Below are 20,910 nucleotides of genomic sequence, written 5' to 3'. Positions count from 1 at the left end.
GCTTGGGAGGGCTCTGAGGGACTAGTGGCTACAGAGTCCCGAGAGCCAATGCCCAAGTCTGCCAGGACCGTGAAGTACTTGGGGTTCCACATCCCCAAGACCAGTGGGAATTGGAACATGGTAGGAAGGGGGCAGTTTGCTTCTGCCCCAACCCGAAGCCAGAAAGGCAGGAGATTATGCGATCAACTTTGATCCTGGCCAACTGAAGATGTTAGTAACTCAGAAGGTGTGGAATGTAGTTACAGGGGACCCAGGCCAATACCCCTACATAGATTCCAGGCTGGTCCTTGTGACCAGACGGCCCCCATGACTCAGGAGCGGTTGCAAGCAACAGGCAGCCCTCTCTGTGGCCATGAGGGCAGAGGCCCAAGCAAGCAGGCTTGGTCAGAACTGGTGGTGGGGACTGGTGGTGGACACAGGTGGAGATCCGGGCGTCGGCTCCCTGCCTCAATCCCACCGGCAGTGGATTGATTGCACGGAGGAAGAAGCCAACACCACTGGATCCTATGACTGGCTCTCCCGGTCTAACCTCAGTTACTGTAACCTCACATTCCACTCCCCAGAGGTCCTAGTGTCTGTTAAGTTCAACTGGGCGGGCAGTGCACCCATCTATAACTATGCTTCTGTTTCACTGCTGCGGGACCATCCCCCACCTCAGTTTCCTTTTCCTGGCCTTCTACTTCGCCTCTGGCCTGTCAATTCCGGAGCAGGAGTCAGGGCCCAAAGCAGGGTGCAACCCTTGCTTGCGGATTACAACTGATGGCTGGAAGACCACTCAGACGTTGGTCTATCATAGCTCATACAGCTGCAATGGCACCAGCTCAACCTGCCGCCACGCTAACACCTGCTACAGAAAGGCAGGCCGTTCTTATCTGAATGACATTATTTGCATTTAACTTTGAACTTTTCTTTCCTCCACAACTTATGTGTTACATGACACAACACCCCTCATCAGCAATGGGAGGTCCAGTTACATATAATCTGTAGTCACAGCTCATGTTGCTTGTCTAAGGAGAGATAGCAAATTTTCCATCTCACAAGCTTTGGCTCCAATCTATCTGTATACTAGGTGAAACAAAACTGTTTATTATTTTATCTTGAACTTTTAGATAAGGCCTTTTCACTTCACAATACAACCACCACCAGTGTATTGCAGGTGACATCACATGCAGGTAACAGCACTCTGACTACATTAAGAACATAAGAACAGCCCTGTTGGATCAGGCCCAAGGACCATCTAGTCCAGCATCCTGTTTTACACAGTGGCCCACCAGATGCCTCTGAAAGCCTACAGGCAGGAGTTGAGGGCATGCCCTCTCTCCTGCTGTTGCTCCCCTGCAACAGGTACTCAGAGGCATCCTGCCTGAGGTTGGAGGTGGCCCACAACCCTCCAATTAGTAGCTGTTGATAGACCACACATTGAATTTCTTCATTATTGTCTCCTGCTCCTATAGATGCTATGCCAGTTCATTTAATTCCTTCACAGCTCTCTAATATTGTCCAAATAATTGCTACTTCTTACACTCAGACAGATAATGGTCATACATTTGTGGCGAGGTGGCGGCGGGCCTGGCCGCAGCGGCGGCACCTCAGCAGCCTGGGCCTGGCCGGAGACTGGGGCAGGTAGGTGGGGAGAGGTAGCCGGCCCCAAAGAGCGCACAGATGCACAGATGGGGGGTCAGCTAGTTATATTAATTCTCTTGGGTGTGCCTTGGAATGTTCGTCCTGGCACCCTGCTGATTGGCTGAGGCACACCCAGGAGAATTGGCCAGCCGGGCGACCACGGAGGCGAGGCGGTGGTGGACCTGGCCGCGGTGGTTGTGGCAGGCCCAGCCGCAGAGGCGAGGTGACGGCAGGCCGCAGAGGCAAGGCAAGGCGGTGGGTCCAGCTGCTGAGGCGAGGCAAGGCAGGCCCAGCATCTCGGCTGCCATGGCAGCACTCGACCCAGTAGCCTGGGCCCGGCCGGAGGCTGGGGCAGGTGGCGGGTGGGGGGGGGGAAGGTAGCCAGCCCCAAAGAGCACACAGATGCTCTGTGTGGGGGTCGGCTAGTATCCATGATTCTTCCTGAACTGAAAGTTACCCAGAATTGTCACCTGATGACCATGCAATCCTAGATAAGTCAGGATAGTTGGAGGACATGAGTGACTTTGAGCCGGTCACTGTGTTTCAACCTGACTTAACTCACGAAGTTGTATATGTGGGAGAAGAACAAATAATGTATACTACCCTGAGTTCCTTGGAGGAGGAAGGGAGAATGTAAATATGAAATTTTGTCCTGTTTTTGCACCTGAATTTTAGTCCATGTTTTGTGACTAGAGGGGATGTGGGGCAGAAAGCCGGGCCCTTGTTAGATTGTGTTTAGATATACATTACCATAGTAGAAAAGCAGAATCTTCTATGCTTTTACTGTGCTGTGAAATCCAAATGTTGACAACCGTAGAAATCCTATATCTCAGTCCATTGAGAGGTAGTGTAGTGGGGTAGTTGGAAATGGTTTTATTATTGTGATAAGTCTGTTGCTCTTTTTTGTTTTTGTTTCAGAGACATGGTCTAATAATGTTCTTAATAAAACTGAACATCTGATCAGTTTGGCAATAGTACATGTGAAAAAGGTATCAGGATTGCAGTCAATCACAAACTGAGCATGGGTCAGCAGTGTGATGCAGCTGAAAAAAAGACTAGTATTATTTTAGGCTGCATTAATCGAACCAGAGTTTTCAAATCACAAGGAGCAATAGTTTCACTTGATTTTACATTAGTCAGTCCTCATCTAGGGATATGTGTCCACTTCTGGGCCCAGCACTTTAAGGATGTTGACAAATTGGAACAGGTTCAGAGGGCAATGAAGATGGTCAAGAGTGGATAACAAACTCTATGAGAAAATGTTGAAGAAAGTGGGTATGTTTAGCCTGGAGAACTGTGTGTGTGTGTTGGTGGTTATGAACAACTGATGGCCTGTCATACAGAAGGGGATAAATACTTGCTCTCTACTGCACTGACGCCTCCACCTAATGGCGCAGCGGGAAAATGCTTGACTAACAAGCAGAAGGTTGCCATTTCAAATCCCCACTGGTACTATATCAGGCAGCGGAGGAGGCAATGGTAATCCCCTCCTGTATTCTACCAAAGACAACCACAGGTCTCTGTGGGTGCCAGGAGTCGAAATTGACTTGATGACACACTTTGCTGCCCAGACAGCATAACTTGATCTAATTGGCTTAAATTACAGGAGGGTGGACATTTGGAGAAACCTCTTAACTGTATGAGCAGTTTGACAATTGAACCAATTATTTATGGGGATGAGCTCTCCCTTGCTGGAAGTCTTCAGAGGCAGGACAGCAATCCCTTGGGGATGCTATAGTTTTGGATTTCCTGCATCAAATAGGGTGCTGGACCAGATGGCAACATGATCCCCTCCAATTCTGATTATATGGATTTTGATTACCAGGTTGCATTTTAAAGATGGAATATATACTTTCTTTTAGTACAAGTGCTGAGAAGTCAGAGTGATGAAGCAAACTCTGCTTATCCATACATTTGATTAGTAGCAGTGGAAATCTGTGTCCTTGGTCCTTTCTGTTCAAAAATGAAAGAATTTCCATTTGGAAAAATGCACAAGCTGTAATACCATTATTTGAACAGCACATTGTTGATTTAAAAGAACAAAAGTCAGTGCAGCAGAATAACTGATTACTAGAAAACAATTTTGGTAGACTCAATCAGTGACACATAAACAAAGTGGTGAGTTCAAATGGACAAGAGTACTCAGCAGCAATACCTCTACAACGTAAGTATAACTAACCTTTAAGTTTTGGCTTTCTTAAGGGATATTTTAGAGGCTGCTCTGAAACTTCAGGAAGTAGTTGAAAGGGTACCTAGTCAATCAGCATGTACTCGGAACAAAATGATACCATGGAAGATACCACACACCTTCTGGTATGTATATCTTATGTAACAGCATGCAGAATATGTCACAGCAATGTAATATCTGCATCTCCACACAGTGATGCAATTTTACCTCATACTGATGCAATATATATCATCACACTAAACTTCTGGTGTAATGGATTCTGGGCAGAACCTGCCTCCAGTAGATGCAGCAGTCTGTCTTTAATCTTAATATGTTTCTGTCACTGTCACATTTGCTTGACATTTGGATGGTTATTGATCAGAAACATGCTGATGTTAAAAACAAACAAACAAACAAACAACCCAACCAAACCACACAGGAGCACTATGATCTGCAAATTTTCATATTCTGCTTCATGATTCTTGTGATTCATCACATTCTACAGGGCAAGTGTGTTCCCTTTTCCCAAAGGTTTATCATGTCTTTTGGCTCTATATAAAGTTCAGTCACCCACCAGAGTTTTGGCTGCTCCCTGTTATCTGCTGACATCAAACATGAACCACGGGGATTATGCATGTCTGAAACAAGGGCAGCTAGAAGGGTTAAAGAAATGGATCCTGATTGGCCTCTTGCTTCCATCTCATACAGCTGCAACTCCACTTTTGCTTGCTCTGCCTTGTTATGTGTTTTTTAATCCCTTCTAAGATTTGGCTGCTTTCATTGATCATCAGCCTCACTGCTGTCCAGGATAAACTGCTTCTGCTAGAGCATTATAAGGTGGCATGCAATTCTGGACCACTCATCAGTGAAACTTTTTATTTTGACTGTATGGGGGATGGGAAGGCCTTAACATGGCCTTAAAATAACCTCAGAGTGACAGTGTCCAGCATACAGAATACTCTGTCCCATTCGCAACACACAACTTCTGCTTTCCATAACCCCAATTTGACATCTTTGCTTAAGTGTGTACATCTTGATCAGTTTTGCAATCCGACCCCGTGAAGGACAATCCAGGAAGCATCAACTATCAGATTAATACAATTAGTCCAGAGCTCCACAAGACATACATCGTCACTGTCTACTTGCTCCATCTCGGTTATAATTGGAGAACAAAGGGTCATTATGACTGTAATACTGTGGAGAGGAAACAAAATAGTGCAACACAGAATGACTGAGCTGAAATACAGGCAAGATAAAACAGGAAGTGACAGCAAAGGTTTCTTATCTTGAAATAGATCTTCTGCTATGCCCTTTATTTTATTACCATGGAAAGCCTTTGGGCAGCATTTACAACATGCGTGACTTACATGTTTTCATGGCATCCGTTGGACCCCATTTAGTGGTTATATTAAGGAGATAAACAAGTACATTGAAGGTAAAAGATTTCCTGTAGTTGAAATTTTTTGTCCCTCACCACTATTATTTTTCTAATTGCCCAAATAAAAATTGAGTTTACTTTAAGACATCAGGGAGATATTGGCATGAGAAGTAACTACAGTACATTGTCTGCTTAGTCCACAGCATCAGCCACATAAGCAACTTCCTTCAAACATCATCATCCACCGTTATTCTGTTTTTCAACAAGTTCACAAAGCAGTTCACTGCTTGTGTTACGGTCATTGTAAGGTAGCATGCAATGCTGAAAAGGAATGAGGAAAATGAGAAGAAGAATGGTTCCTTGTCCCAAATGTGCACGCAATCTAAAAAGAAACATAAAAGAGAACACCAGCAACAACCACTGAAGGTGCATTATGCTGGAATGAATAGGAACAATTGCTACACCCCTGCTAAATATAAATCCCTATTCATACATTATTAAAAAGGACTCTGTACACAAGTACAAGCATCCCAAAACGCTGCAGAAGTCTCACCCCAGCGCATCACTCACCCACCCCCACCCCACTTGTGCTCTTCACAGATATGGCAGCATTCATGATCAGGGAAGTGCCCACCATCACAGAAGCAGTGTTCACCTCTTCAAACAAACACTGCTGTATTCATGAGTGGAGGGCTGCAGGGGTGAATGATGGGGTCAGAGTGGGACTTCTGGCTGTGCTTTAGATGCTGTAATCATGTAGAGCTATTTTAAAATTAACGTCTTCATAAGGCTTCTGAATAGGGCTAGAGTAACCATTTTTAAAAAGTGTTTCTCTGCACAGTTAGCAGGATTACTAGGGATGGGGAGAGACACATGATAAGCTCAGTTCACGCAGGAGTAGGAGCACTGCTGGCACAAGATTCTTCCGCATTACGTTGTTCCTCCTTCTTCCACAGGCTAGGTCTCCCTTCTTCCTGTTTTAGGTCCAAGGCTCTGAAAAGAGAATACAGTACAGTTACAGCAAGACCTGTGGACAGGGACAGTATAGAAAGTTTCCCCTCCCCTACCATAGTAGACTTTATAGATGCACCCTTGCATTTATTTGGGGAAGAAATTCTTTTGCTGCCAAACAGGTCAGCCTTATCGAAAGGTCTGAACTATTACATCATATCTCACATAACTGGCCATCTTTGACCCTTTGTAAACTAGTTAAAACTCGTTTGGCAGTTCTCTCATTTAACATTCCACCAGTAAAATGAGTGCATATTTGGGAAAGGTGTATTCAGTTAAGACTATTTTTTACTGAAAGTACTACCTGTACAGTACAGCTCACTTTGGTTCTGTGGTAAACCCGAACGAACATTCTAGTTCCCGTCAGGACTACACATGCAATTACTATAAAGGTTAAGGTAGACATGTCTCCGTAACCTTGACTACTTATAAGCCCCATTCAAAATAAACCACATTAGGAAGCAGTTCTGAGGTAAACTAGAATGAACATTTGAGTTTATCTTGGAATTACACATAACACTAAAAGGGCTAAAGAAGACTTGTGCTCTCATTCTGCTACTGATTAAATTCAAAACAGACCTCATTGAGAAGTAGTCTAAGCCGGCACATTGTGACTCTGAGGTAAACTAGAATGAACATTCATGTCTACCCAGAATTATAAATGCGATGACAAATCACCTTCTGGTTGCCTGCACACTTCCCAGAGAGCTCTTTTAAATGCTGCCTTCATTCATGCAGGTTTCTGGTTTCTGCACTGTCAATTTTCTGTAAAAGTTAATAGAACAGGCCTTTTATGATTTGCAAATAATAAAATGATAGTTTTTCTTACTTTTTTGGCGGGTCGAAACATATGTCTTGGTTGGATAGTGACACAATCAAACACATGAAGTGAATGTATATCCTGATATAATTCACCCTGGTATCCTGATCTTACCATGCATCCTAGCCCTAACTGGCATATCTTTAATATGGAAGATTCTCTATACATTATTCCTGAGGCAGCCTGTCTGATTATATCATTGCTATAGTTATGAAGGGAAGGTGTTTCCTAAGTTTTAACTGAAATATGTGTGCTAGTATATATTTTGTGACAGGGTTATGTTTTGAGCAGGTTTGTTATGGCAGAACTTATAAAACTGTGATAGTCTTTCCATTACACTACATCTGGAGTATTCCGTCTTAAGCATTTTTCCAGCCTGATGCAGCCTGAGAACTGCCAGAAAGGAGAACTTGGTGGAAGAAAATAAGAAGGTTCTTCCTTTAATTACCTATAAAAGGAGACAGAGTAGTTAGAGGAGGGGTGTGTTTCATCTGGAAGGTATAAGGAGAAATCCACCCCAATAGCCTTAAAAAGTAGAATGGGACAGGTATTGCATTTAAGGGATGGGAAGTAACCAGGAAGTGAGGCTGAGGGAGTCTGCTTCATACCCAGAACCAGTGGTGTAGGGAGGTCATAGGTGGACCCAGTGTCGCTCTTACCCCTGGACTTCAGGGCCAAAGTCCAGGGCCTCCACAAGCCCTGGGGCCCCCAAATCCTCTTTAGTCTGTTCTGGGAGGTATGGTCGCTTCTGGCCCATGCTGTGCTGAGCAGCCAAGTGCCTGTGACCTGTGCCGGGTGCTTTAGAGACAAAGGAGGGGAAAGAAATATGTGGGATGGGAATATGTTAAGTTGTCTGTTGAAACGTTTCTGCTAATGCATATCTGCATAAATATACCTGTTTTATATTATTATGAATTCAGTTGCTATTTGTACCCTCAAGAACCCATACATTAAAAATATTGCATTTGTCATGGAGGCTCTACACACGATCCGTGTGTAGAATCCATGTGTAGATCCGTATGTAGAACCTGGGATGGTTCTGGGATGGCTTAGCCTGCTCTCCCTGCAGATGAGCAGTCGTGCAGGCCCGGGCGGCCATATCGGCCGCCCACACGACTACCGGCTCAATCATGGAGCCAGTGGGGGCTGCGGGGATTGTGGGCTGCTTGGCCCACAGAAGTCCCAGGATGCTCCGCGCAAGTGCATGGGGCATTCTAGGGGGACCCCCAGAACCAGGAGGCTCCTTGTCGCTTCCCAGTCAGGGATCTACTCATGTGTCACACCGCAGTGACACACAAGCAGGAAAACAAGCTCCATTAACCTCGTTTAAGGGGAGGGTGTTTTAAGCAGTTCTCATGATCACTGGGAAGCGGCAGCGGGCTAAGCTCCCTTACCCTGCTTTCCAGTGATTGTGGGAATAGCCTCATGGTGTGTGTGTATGTATAGGGGGATGATGTTTAACTTGCAGTGGGGGCTCCAGCAAGGTGGGAGGCTCCAAAAGTCTTTAGGGCCAGACTACAAAATTACCTAGGGGCACCTCTGGGCAGCCTGTGTTCAAGTCACCCCACTGGCGATGCTCTCCTCACATGGCGCCACTTTGCTTCCCCACCTCACACGAACATTGAGCAGCAGTGCCAGTGGCCTCCCAGCTGATCAGCCCAGGGTTAGTTGCCCTGTCTCTGCTGCTCAGCTGGATGCCACACATGCAGAGAAGCCATTTGAGTGGTCGGCAAAGCAGCCAAGTGCTGTGCTGACCACTCTGCTGGCCATCACACATGCGTGGCCACGAGCTGAGCAGTGGGGGCCTGGGCTGCTCAGTTGTGGGGAGGCTGCTGCTGTTGTCGGATGCCTGTGGTGGTGGTGGGGAGAGAAGAGGCACTGCACAGGGGAGGGGCACTGCCTGGTGGCCATCGTGGTGGAGCCCCAGAAAGAGCTAGAGGCGGCCCTGGTGGTAGCTGCATACAATTACAGCTCCCCCACCCCTGCCCAGAACTTAGTCAGTAGACATTCATTGAGTGGTAGAAATGAACTATCCAGGCAAGAGAATGGAACCATTACTCTTGGGAAGTCACATATGTTCTAATATCCACATAGAACCTATCTGTTTTAATTATTAACTCCTTCCACATACACAAATAAGTATCACAGGCCTCTTCATTCCTTCTACTTATGTCCCATCTCTCACCAGAGCCTATCACTCCATCCTCTACAAAACTCCCAGACCGAGTGTTCTCCTTTTTCTACTTCCCATTTTCCATGCTCACCCCCAAGCCTGGTCCATTAGTAAAGTAAAGTGTGCTGTCAAGTCGGTGTCGACTCCTGGTGACCACAGAGCCCTGTAGTTGTCTTTGGTAGAATGCAGGAGGGGTTTACCATTGCCATTTCCAGTGCAGTATGAGATAATACCTATAAGTATTTCCCATAGTCTGGGAAACATACCAGCGGGGATTCAAACTGGCAACCTCTGGCTTGCTAGTCAAGTCATTTCCTCACTGTGCCATTAGGTACAACAAGCCTGGTTAATTAGTGACCTGCTAATTTGTGTTGTTGCTGTCTCTGAGAATCATCATAGGGCAGGGTATGGCTCCTTGCTGTTGCCTGCCTCTGGGCTCTTGGGCTTTAGGCATGTGGCAGTGGTTGTCATGATCAGCTGTGATTCTATTTGTTTGTCTGTCTGTTTGTTTAAAAGATATATATGTTGCCATTCTTCATAAATGAATTCATGGTGGTTTACAACAAAATTAAGCTGGAGGTTGCCAGTTTGAATCCCCACTGGTATGTTTCCTAGACTATGAGAAACACCTATATTGGGCAGCAGCGATATAGGAAGATGCTGAAAGGCATCATCTCATACTGTGCGAGAGAAGGCAATGGTGAACCCCTGCAGTATTCTACCAAAAACAACCACAGGGCTCTGTGGTCACAAGGAGTCGACACCAACTCACTGGCACACTTTACCTTTACAACAAAATTAATTAAAAAACAGTAAATCAGTCTCTAAAATAATAGAAGTGTAGGATAAGAATAATTAAAACAGGGCAATCACAAGATATAGAGAGAGTTAGGAGAAGGCCTGCTGAAATAAAAATGTTTTCAACAGTCGTTTAAAATTAAACATGCGATAAGGGTCTTAGGCCCCTAATAATAGTTGATAGCTATAAGTGGGCATATTTAGAAAATGTACAAATCTCCCTTTAATGCGTTTAAGCACAGTGATGAATTGATATTCAAAATCAGACATTTTTTCTAAATATTAGTGAACTATGAAATAATCCCCCTGGAATAAAAATGAGAAAAACAGAACTTCAAAGTACTATGAGTACTAACCTAGTAACTCCTCTAGAGTGGAGGCAATTCTCATTATCAGTGGAAAGTGGGCTAAGGGAGCTTGGCCCGCTTTCCATGGACCGTGGGAATCACCGGACTTGCAGGCGAACCCAGTTTCCCCAAAGCGAGTAACTCACTTAAATACCCCTCCCCTTAGCCCAGGTTAGTGGAGCGAGCACTCCACTAACCGAGGTTTTCTGATCATGTATTGCCGCAGTGCGGCGTGGCTCCGTGACGCGGCAGCACATGAGGAGACCCCTGTCGGGAGGCTGGAAGCAGCCTCCCCAGCTCAGTGGTCTCTCCAGCATGCCCCCTGTGCTTGCATGGGGGGGCATCCTGGAATTTCCGGGGGGCCCATGGCCCCCAATCCCCACCGCCCTGCTGGCTCCGTGACAGAGCTGGCAGTTGTGTGGGCGGCTGATCTGGCCGCCCAGGGCTGCAGCCTTGATCATCTACGGGGAGAGTGGGCTCAGCCCGCTCTCCCTGCAGAACCTCCTCCGGCGGTTCTCACTGATCATGAGACTCACTTTGTGGCCTAGGGAAGGTAAGTTAGATTCAGGAAGGTTGGATTTTTTTTACTTGTTTAGAAGCATCAAGATTTGGTGAATATAGCATTAAACCATTGGTAATCCATGGTTAGCCACCTAATAGCACAGCAGGGAAGCAACCTGTCTACAGAGCAGGAATCTGTTGGTTCTAATCTCCACTGGTATGTTTCCCTGACTATGGGAAACGCCTATATTGGGCAGCAGCGATATAGGAAGGTGCTGAAAGGCATCATCTCTTACTGTGTGGGAGAAGGCAATGGTAAACCACTCCTGTATTCTACCAAGAAAACCACATGGCTCTCTGGTCGCCAGGAGTCAACGCCGACTTGACTGCACAACCTTTTCTTTCCTTTCCAATCCATGGTTAGCTTCCAATAAAATAATTGGCCCACGTACAACCCATTGCCCTGCTTTTAAGATTCCTTTCAATGGGTTTCTACTACTTCAGATAATCTATATAACACAGAATAAACTGACAGAATGAGGTGATGGAACTCTGGATTGTACCATTTCAGAGACTGCAGATGAGCTATCATATTTAGCAATGCCCCCGCCCGCTTTAAAAAAAACCTCCCAGTGTGTAGAAATCCAGCCTATAAAGGGGAGAACTACAGTAAAACTTTCTCTCTGATGGAGAGAAGCAGGGGACTTTTTACATTAGGGCAGATGGGGATTAAAAATGTAACCCATACCTGCAATCTATAATTCAACCATCTCATTCTGTATAGTATGTAGGTCAACTGTAAAAACTGGAATGCGCAACTAAGCATATACACAGGTCAGAAAGCAAGTTCCTTGAAAGGTCATATTACCCTGGCCTCAGCTTAGAGAAGGAAGTTAATTGAACCTTACTCATATGTCATAGCATTTCTGAGTCTTTTAAATATGAGACATTGGTTCAGAATCCAGATACAGTCACCTATATTCTATTTAAATTTAGAAAGTGATAAAGAATCTGAAATACGTTGTTTTTCAGAGAGGGAGGCATGAGCAAAAATATAGGGAAATGAAACTCCACAGTTCTGAAACACAGCCCCTTGGTGACTCATTACTTTTCTGCCTCATTCTCTCCATCTGTAAAATAGCATTTTGAAAGGTATCACTGTGAGGGTCATTTGGTGGTATTGTTTGAACAAACTCTACAATGCTATTAAAATGAATGCCTATACTATTGTATTACTTATATGTGAAGAAAAATATACTGTATAGTCGATTTCAGCTCTAATCACCAGCATCAGCTAACTTACAATGTGGTTATTATGTTATACTCACCTCATTTAAACTCTTGCTTTGAGCACTCATTCTGGCACACTCTCTAATGATCTAAGGAACTGCACCCAACTGGAACGCAGTCAAATTCCTGTGTCTTATCTCATATTTTCTAGAAGACTCATGTTATTAAACAATGTAGTGACGAGGGTCTTATCTCAGGGCATTTGCTTCTTAATGCTTTGACGGGCTAAAATGTGAGCCAAGTCAGTCTTCCATCCACCCTTTGTAGACTCATCTGTTTTTGTAGAAACCTTTCTTTTACACACTGTGAAATGTACCCAAGATCACTCAAGACATGGGCTCAAAAATGAAATATGAATTATTAAAATGAAATATGAATTATTAATAATAATAATAATAATAATAATTAATAAAAGCAAAACCTCCCTCACCATGTTTGAATAAACTTAGCCTCTCTGCTAACTAAACAAAGCAACACCTTTCAAAGTGGTGATTCTCTTACATTAAGCAAGGAGGGAGCAACCAATCCTCAGCCACAGCACAGCATCCCTCCAGTGGGGTTCCCCCCACTCTACCAGATTGTGAATCCTTTGGGAGCAGGGAACCATCTTATTTATTATATATTTTTTATCTGTAAACTTCTTTGAGATCTTATGTTAAAAAGTGGTAGATAGAAGATTTGTAGTTGTATTTATAGTTAATTTAGGACATAGCTTAGCCAAGGTTATAGACTTAAAAGTACAATTGATTTACAATATGTTAAAGAGAGCCAGCATGGAGTAGTGGTTAGAGTGCTGGACTAGGACTGGGGAGACCTGAGTTCAAATTCCCATTCAGCCATAAAACTAGCTGGGTGACTCTGGGCCAGTCACTTCTCTCTCAGCCTAACCTACTTCACAGGGTTGTTGTGAGGAGAAACTTAAGAATGTAGTACACCGCTCTGGGCTCCATGGAGGAAGAGCGGGATATAAAAAACAATTTTTAAAAACCCCAAAGCTTTTAATTTGGAAGAAAACACAGAATGCCAAACTATGCCATTACAAAATATTTAGGCCAATTAACATGTTTGCACCCTGAAGTTTTTTGAGTGGAGGTTAGTGCTGGCAGCTATTGACAAGAAGTCTTTACACATGATCTCTGTGTAGAGCCAAAACTGGCTCTGTAAGGAGAACGGGTTCCCACTCTCCCCGCAGACAATCAGGCAGCCCTCCCTGGGTCGGCTGCCCAGATGATTACCGGCTCCGTCACGGAGCTGGTTGGGGTGGGGTTCGAGGGCCTCCTGGCCCTCAGAAGCTCCATAAGGCACTGTGCGAGTGCACCATGCCTTGTGGGGAGCCTCCTGATGTGGGGAGACTTGTTGTAGCCTTCCAGTTGGGAGGCTACTCATGACTTGCAGCAGTGACACACAATCTTTTAACCCGGTTTTTGGGTGCTCTTGTGCCCCAAACCCAGGTTAAGCGGTGAGCTTTGTAAGCAGGCTTGCCATCGAGCCACCACCGTGCAGCTCCTGTCCGGTTCCTGCTGCTTGTGAGAATCGCCTCAAGGTCTGGAGAGATATTCATGTTTGCTATGCATTGACTGAAAAATCCAGTTCATGGTGAGAGATGTGAGATTAATGTAGCTTGAAGAGAAATAAAACCCTAGTGAGCTGTATGACAGTTGGGTGAAGGTTGACAGATCTGGAACTCTAATATAATAGGTTATGATGTGTCTGTACAGTTGCTGCCTTGATACAATGTAAATGCAACAGAACAGCACAGAAAAAACATTAGTGGGCCATATGAGAACAAAAAATCAAATGTCTTTGAATACGTATAGACTGTAAAATGGCCCTTGTTTTCTTTACATTTTTTAAAATAGTTCATTTACACCATTAACAACCAATAGCTATTTAAAAACAACAGCATAAAACAGAAAACAATCCAAATCATACTTCATTTAAAAACAATAATAGTGTCAAATGTTCAGGTTAGATTAATATTTTGGGATAAACAAATGGGAAAAAAGCTTACTTCCTTTGAAACACAACTGAGTATTTCTTCACAGTGTCATTGCAGTTGGTTGACTATTCATTTATTATTTTATTTATCTATCGTATTTATTTAGGATTGGTTTGTTTTTTAAATCCCAGCCCTCCATTCAAGGAGAAAGCTCAAGGTAACTTGCATAAAATTTAAATCAATAAAATATTGATTTGGACAGTTGTTCTCCCCCTGCTAAATATAAGAGAACCACCACTTTAAAAGGTGCCTCTTTGTCAAGCAAGCAGAGATAGGCAGATTGGTGGTTAGAAGGTCAGCTGATGTTTCATTCAGTAATCAAAAAACCTTCAGTTTAAGATGAGACTTAAGATGCTTTACGTTTTCACTCGTGTTCTAAAAAGAATGGAAATTGCAAGTTAAGGCGCCCATCTTAACTTCTGTGCCATATAAGCGGTAAAGACTTTGTACAGTTTGGTATATGCTGATGGTTTTAGAAATGAGGCTCCATGCACCCACACTTCGGCTTGATCAGAGATGCATTAGGCATAAATTCATCAGGGGCAGCTCTAGAAAGTGATTAGGGAAAATGCACCTGTTAAATGTCTGCCTGGGTGCATCCTTCCCCAGCCCAATTTCAAACTGAAAGATCAAGGCAAAATGTGGGTGTATGGAGCCTCATTTCTAAAGTTTCTTCATATGTTATAGTATCCTCTCTAATAAAACGCTTGGTGTCCGTCCGTGGACGGGCACCAAGCGTGTGTTCGTGCCTCCCTGCCCTGTTCTGCGCCTGCGCGAAGCGCAGGCGCAGAACAGGGCAAGGGAGACACGCTCGCCGGTACCCGGCGGACATCTTGGGCGGCCAGAAGCGGCTGCTCAGAAGAAGCCGGGAAGAGGCGGCGAGGGAAACGGCGGGGCCAGAAGCGGCCGCCGCAAAGATAGGAAAGAGGCGGAGGGGAAAGAGGCGGCGGGGGAAGCCGGCCGAGGTGGTGGCGGAGCCGCCGCCGAGGCCTGGCGTCGCCGCTAAAGCCGGCCAGGGGGAAAACTTTGGGGCCCGACTTCCCCACACTAGAGCCCGACATCCCCGCACCCCCCCCCCCTGAACAAGGGCCAACATGGCCCAGGAAAATGCCACCGCGGCAGCCGCCGCCAACCGCCCTCCCTGTAGCCCGATCCCGCCTTCCCCGCTCCCCCACACATGAACAAGGGCCAACATGGCCCAGGAAAATGCCTCTGCGGCCGCCGCCGCCAACCGCCCACCCAGCTGCCCGAGACCTCCTTACCCAAAGAAGAACCAACCCCGACGACCGAGGAAAAAGGAGCTCACAAAAAGAGCTCCTCTCTCGGCAAAGACACTGCCCAGACTGCCGCTGGGCGTCCTTTACGCCCAATGCAACAGTCCGGGAAGAGGCTTGCCCGAGAAATGAGCTCTGCTTGCGAGCTCCTTTCTCCGTCGCGTTCAAAACAGTGAGTAAAGTTGCCAGGTGGGGGGGGGGGGGAGCGCAAGACTCTTCTGGGCAGGGGAGAGGGGGAAGGGGGGAGGGCAAGTGGGGGAGGGGGCAGGGCAAGAGGGAGGGTTGGAGGGGGGAGGGCAAGAGGGAATGGGGCAGGGAGGAGGGCAAGAACGAGTTAAAAAAATATTAAAAATACTAGTCTATATATATATTTCTCCTGGGTGTGCCCAGGAGAAATGTGTCCCGGCAGCCCAGCTGATTGGCTGGACTGCAGGGGTGCCTGATTGGTCCTGGCGGCACACCCAGGAGAACCAGCGGGCCAGGAGTGTGGGCGGCCATGGTGGCCGCGGAGCCGAGGTGGTGGGCCCGGCCGGGTGAGGCGGCGGTGGGCCCGGGTGGAGCCGAGCCAGCGGCTGGCGGGCCCGGCTGCGGAGGCCTGGCAGCGGGCCAGGCGGCGGCGGCGGGCCCGCTTGAGACACAGATGCTCTGTGCCCGGGCCCACTAGTTCATTATTATTAGTATTCACTAGTATTTTTAAGCCCGTTATAACAACGGGCGCTAGCCTTTTTACCCCCCTTTATGTGTTCTTCATCTTTTTTTTCTTTGTGTGTGTGTGTGTGTGTGTGTTTGTTTGTCTCTCCTGTCCCACCCTCCCTCCTGCCCCACACTCTGGCCTCTCTTCCTCCCCCTCCCACCCCGCTCACACCCTCCCCTTCCTGTCAGCCTCCTGCCCCAGTCCCTCCTGCCACCCTACTCCCTCTTGCCCTTCCCTTCCCCCTCCCCCTGCCTAACTCCCTCTTGCCCTTTCCCCTCCTCCTGCCCCACTCCCTCTTGCCCTCCCCCCTCCCCCTGACCCACTCCCTCTTGCCCCACTCCCTCTTGCCCCTCCACCCTGACCCACTCCCTCTTGGCCCTCCCTCTTCCCCCCTGCCCCACTCGTTCTTGCCCTCCTCCCTGCCCCATTCCCTCTTGCCCTCCCCCCTCCAACCCTCCCTCTTGCCCTGCCCCCTCCCCCACTTGCCCTCCCCCCTTCCCCCTCTCCCCTGCCCAGAAGAGTCTTGCGCTCCCCCCCCCCAACCTGGCAACTTTACTCACTGTTTTGAACGCGACGGAGAAAGGAGCTCGCAAGCAGAGCTCATTTCTCGGGCAAGCCTCTTCCCGGACTGTTGCATTGGGCGTAAAGGACGCCCAGCGGCAGTCTGGGCAGTGTCTTTGCCGAGAGAGGAGCTCTTTTTGTGAGCTCCTTTTTCCTCGATCGTCGGGGTTGGTTCTTCTTTGGGTAAGGAGGTCTCGGGCAGCTGGGTGGGCGGTTGGCGGCGGCGGCCGCAGAGGCATTTTCCTGGGCCATGTTGGCCCTTGTTCATGTGTGGGGGAGCGGGGAAGGCGGGATCGGGCTACAGGGAGGGCGGTTGGCGGCGGCTGCCGCGGTGGCATTTTCCTGGGCCATGTTGGCCCTTGTTCAGGGGGGGGGGGTGCGGGGATGTCGGGCTCTAGTGTGGGGAAGTCGGGCCCCAAAGTTTTCCCCCTGGCCGGCTTTAGCGGCGACGCCAGGCCTCGGCGGCGGCTCCGCCACCACCTCGGCCGGCTTCCCCCGCCGCCTCTTTCCCCTCCGCCTCTTTCCTATCTTTGCGGCGGCCGCTTCTGGCCCCGCCGTTTCCCTCGCCGCCTCTTCCCGGCTTCTTCTGAGCAGCCGCTTCTGGCCGCCCAAGATGTCCGCCGGGTACCGGCGAGCGTGTCTCCCTTGCCCTGTTCTGCGCCTGCGCTTCGCGCAGGCGCAGAACAGGGCAGGGAGGCACGAACACACGCTTGGTGCCCGTCCACGGACGGACACCAAGCGTTTTATTAGAGAGGATTATTATAAATTTTAACTGCAACAATGTTATAGCATTTATTATACTGTTATAATGAATAATTGCTCTTTCTACTCACCTGTTCTTGATTTGCTTCTGCAAGTTTATTTTATATTGTGATAACCTATGGTTGAAATAATTAATCATTTATCTAACCTTATTATAGGTGAAATGAGGGGAAACAATGTGCTCCTTGAAATGGATGTAGTTGTGAATGTTAGGCGGAACTGGGGGGGGCAGGCAGGGCACGTGCCCTAGGCGCCACTGAGGTGGGGGCGCCATGCCAGTTCCTGCCGCCCCCACCCCATTGCCCCCCTGCCCAGCCCCAGGGCCCCTCAGCCACTTGCCTCCAGCTCCGGCCTAGGATCTGCGAGGAGGCCTAGGATGGGAGCAGCCTGCAAACTGCAGAGCTCTTCTCTCCAGGCCTCTCAGCTGATCGGCGGGTGGGTGGGCAGGGCTTCCAGAGAGGCCTCCAAGTAGGCCTCCCTGAAGCCTGAACTCGGCAGGCCCCAGCAAGCCAGGAAGGAGGCTGGCATTGCTCCCTGCAGCAGACCAGACCATCCAGCACAGCTTTTGCAAGGTAGGCTGTGAATTCCTTTTTGTGGTTACCCCCATATATAGGGATCTGCTTGCCATAGGGCTTTGATATGGGTGGTGGGGCGAGACTGAGAAGTCTCTGAATATTTAATTTAAAACAGACTGAAAAATGTGCTGGTTTTAAAAACAAAAACTATCTAAGGCCTATAAGTGGCTTGTTTCATGTCAGAAAATTACAAAAACTTCTGGAACAAATATTTATTTATTCATTCATTCTTTCATTCATTTATAAATGCACTTATGTTCAAGTTGTTTTGCAACCCAGAAGGTCTGAGTGAGAACTGTGAAGCATGTGTTGTGCTTTTATTTTATTTTGTTTTGTTTTTCTTGTGTGTGAACTGCTCTCCAATAACTTGCAGGGACTTCAGGGTAAATCTGGCTAACATGTGAATGCAGCACCTCCATTCCAGAGGAGATGTGTGTTAAAGCACTTTAAAAGCCTCCTGTGAAAAACCTCCTGGAATCAAACTTTACTGAATTTGTTCAGAATTCTGAGAAAACAAACATAGGCTCACCCTGCATGATTGAAAGTCTCCTTTGCTAATCTGCAGCGAGGGGGCCATTTTAATAATTAGCGTTGCTAGTGTGTTCTAGGCATTAAAAGTAGCACAAATATATAGTACTCAATGTATATCACTATATACTGTGAAGTGTGCATGTGTGTATTCAGTGAAATGTATTTCCAGGCAGCATACTTATTTTGAAATATCAGACTTAAATCCTTGGGGGCCTGGGATATGTGGAGGCCCTGGACTTTGAGGGGCTGGGGGCCCATTTTAAAATCTCATCTTGGCCCATTCCAACCTTGCTATGCCCCTGGCGGTCACTACACATGGGTTTCTGCACAACACCTGCACAGAAGAAACTTCCATGTAGAAAATGTGTGTCTTGTAAATTGACCCTGAATTTTCCATCCATGACTGGGATATTTGAGAGTTAGAGTCAATAATAAAAGAACAGCACACTGCTTGTGACAGGAAGGGGCAAATTACAATGATTTCTTAGTCTGGCAGGGGCTGGTTTTGGCCCTGGCAGAACTTGGCTGTCTGCTCCTGTTGCAAATGCCTCTGTCTAGTGTGGCAAACTAATGTATCCTCCTCCCTCTTGGTGTCAAAGTAAGCACTGGTGTGGTGAATGCACATATACCCCATCATGAGCCAACAGTCATCATGACAAAGGCTGGCAGGAATCATTCACTGGTTTATAGACCCACCACCACCACCTTCTTCTTCCCCTATTTTGCTAGTGGCTATTTGGGCAGGTGATCCTCTAGGACAAAGTCATGTTTTTAAAAAAAAGAATGAAATGAGACAGAGAAAATGACACTTGGAATCCTCGCATAACTCCTGACTGTTGTTCTAAGTCTTTTACAGAGATGGCTCATGTTTTCAGGTTTTGATCAACAACCATGTCTAGATGGTACAGTGTTCCTTTTAACAAGGATTTCCAGATATTGTTGACTACAAGTCCCATCATTCCTGTTTGGACAGGGGTGCAATTTCAGTGCTTGCCCTAGGCGCTATTTTCCCTAGTTACGCCTCACACTTCCCTAATATGAACTGACATTCCATTCTGATCCAGTTGCTGATGAGGACACTATTCTCTAGACTATGCAGAACTGTGGAAGCTCATACTAAAAAGGGACAATGGACCAGGACTTGAAACAAATAAAAAGGAGAAACCTAACAATTTGCTGTGTACTATGAAAGACTCATGCTAGAGAAGCCAAATTCAGGCTAAACCATTGGAATAGGGTCTCTGAGTAAAGGTACCATTTAGCCAGAGAGTCCCGGTCTTTCCTGGAAGATAAGGCAGGCAGCTCATGAATTTTGGGTCACAAGTCTTGAGGTGTGTGTAAGGAGCAGATTGGAAGGTCCACTTCAACTGTATCTTGTCAAGTTGGCATATGACATCCAGTACCATCAAGTGATGAAGAAAAATAATTACAAGGCCGGATGGTAGCATTTAATTGGGGGGATTAAGCATTCACAAGCCCTATCAAAAGTGTGGGATTGGATTTTTGATGATGCCCAGGTGGTCATGATCAAAACAGATTTTTAATATCTATAGAAATAGGGAACCCAAAGAACCAATGCAAATCATGGGTGCAACAAGCAGAAACAAATCAGGGTCTAAGAAGACAAAGGGAAGAAGTTTGCTTTTTGGAGTATAAAATGTAAATTCAGCAGGAAAGGAATGAACATTTCTTTGTTTCCTTATATTTTACTTTTTCCTTCTTGCACATCTCTCCTTTGTTGCTCTCCTCTTGGACCTTTTCATCCAAGATGCCTTCCCTCTTAGAAACTGTTTTCCTCCCCCCCCGCCCCTTTGCAAAAACCATCTATATATTTAATCCCCCTAGACGTGCCTCAGCCTCTGTGGGGATGCGTCTCGGCAACCCAGCTGATTGGCTGGGCAGTGATGCGGAGGGACCTGAATGGCTGAGGTGCGTCTTGGTGGAGGACAGAGGCGGCGGAGGGCCTGGCCCGGCCGGGGAGGCTGGCGGTGGCGGGGGCCCTGGCCCGGCCGGCCCGGCTGGGGAGGCCGGTGGTGGAGGCTGGCGGAGGCCAGGCGAAGAGGCGGCGGCGGCCTGGCCGGAGACTGGGGCGGGGCGGAGAGAGGTAGCCGGCCCCAAAAAACGCGCAGATGCTCTGTGCGGGGGTCGGCTTGTTCTTATTAATTCTCAAGTATTCTGTCTCCTTCTAAGTACAGTATATATGCTTCATCTATGCAACTCATTATATTCCTGTATACTCACCTATCCACTGAGTAGCTAGCTCTTTACTTAGTATCTTATTTTAACAGCCAATATGTTTTCCTGAAGCCTGAAACTCTTCAAGCTGCCAGAAGGGTAAATACAGTGGCGGCTGCTGAGGGTGCCACCAGAGGGGCTGTAAGAGGCACCTTTAAGCTACACCTGAAA

The 20,910-nt window shown here is 47.0% G+C and overlaps 1 long non-coding RNA gene across 4 annotated transcripts; it reads right to left on the bottom strand.

Annotated features, from left to right (window-relative positions):
• Positions 1 to 4,652: 4,652 nt before the first annotated feature.
• On the bottom strand, positions 4,653 to 17,622 carry LOC128348113 (uncharacterized). Of its 4 annotated transcripts, XR_008317933.1 has the most exons (5): positions 15,370 to 15,565; positions 12,147 to 12,446; positions 7,659 to 7,797; positions 6,858 to 6,944; positions 4,653 to 6,161 (listed from the first exon to the last, which is right to left on the bottom strand). It is a non-coding gene; the product is annotated as an uncharacterized LOC128348113 (long non-coding RNA). The 4 variants fall into 4 exon arrangements; XR_008317934.1 differs by lacking the exons at positions 7,659 to 7,797; positions 15,370 to 15,565 and adding an exon at positions 17,470 to 17,622 and having other exon boundaries at positions 12,147 to 12,381; XR_008317931.1 differs by lacking the exon at positions 7,659 to 7,797.
• Between the last annotated feature and the right edge of the window lie 3,288 nt (positions 17,623 to 20,910).

Source organism: Hemicordylus capensis, chromosome 2, assembly GCF_027244095.1.
Source record: "Hemicordylus capensis ecotype Gifberg chromosome 2, rHemCap1.1.pri, whole genome shotgun sequence".
NCBI lineage: Eukaryota > Metazoa > Chordata > Lepidosauria > Squamata > Cordylidae > Hemicordylus > Hemicordylus capensis.
Note: the sequence above shows the minus strand (reverse complement) of the source record. Positions and strands in the feature narration are given on the sequence as shown.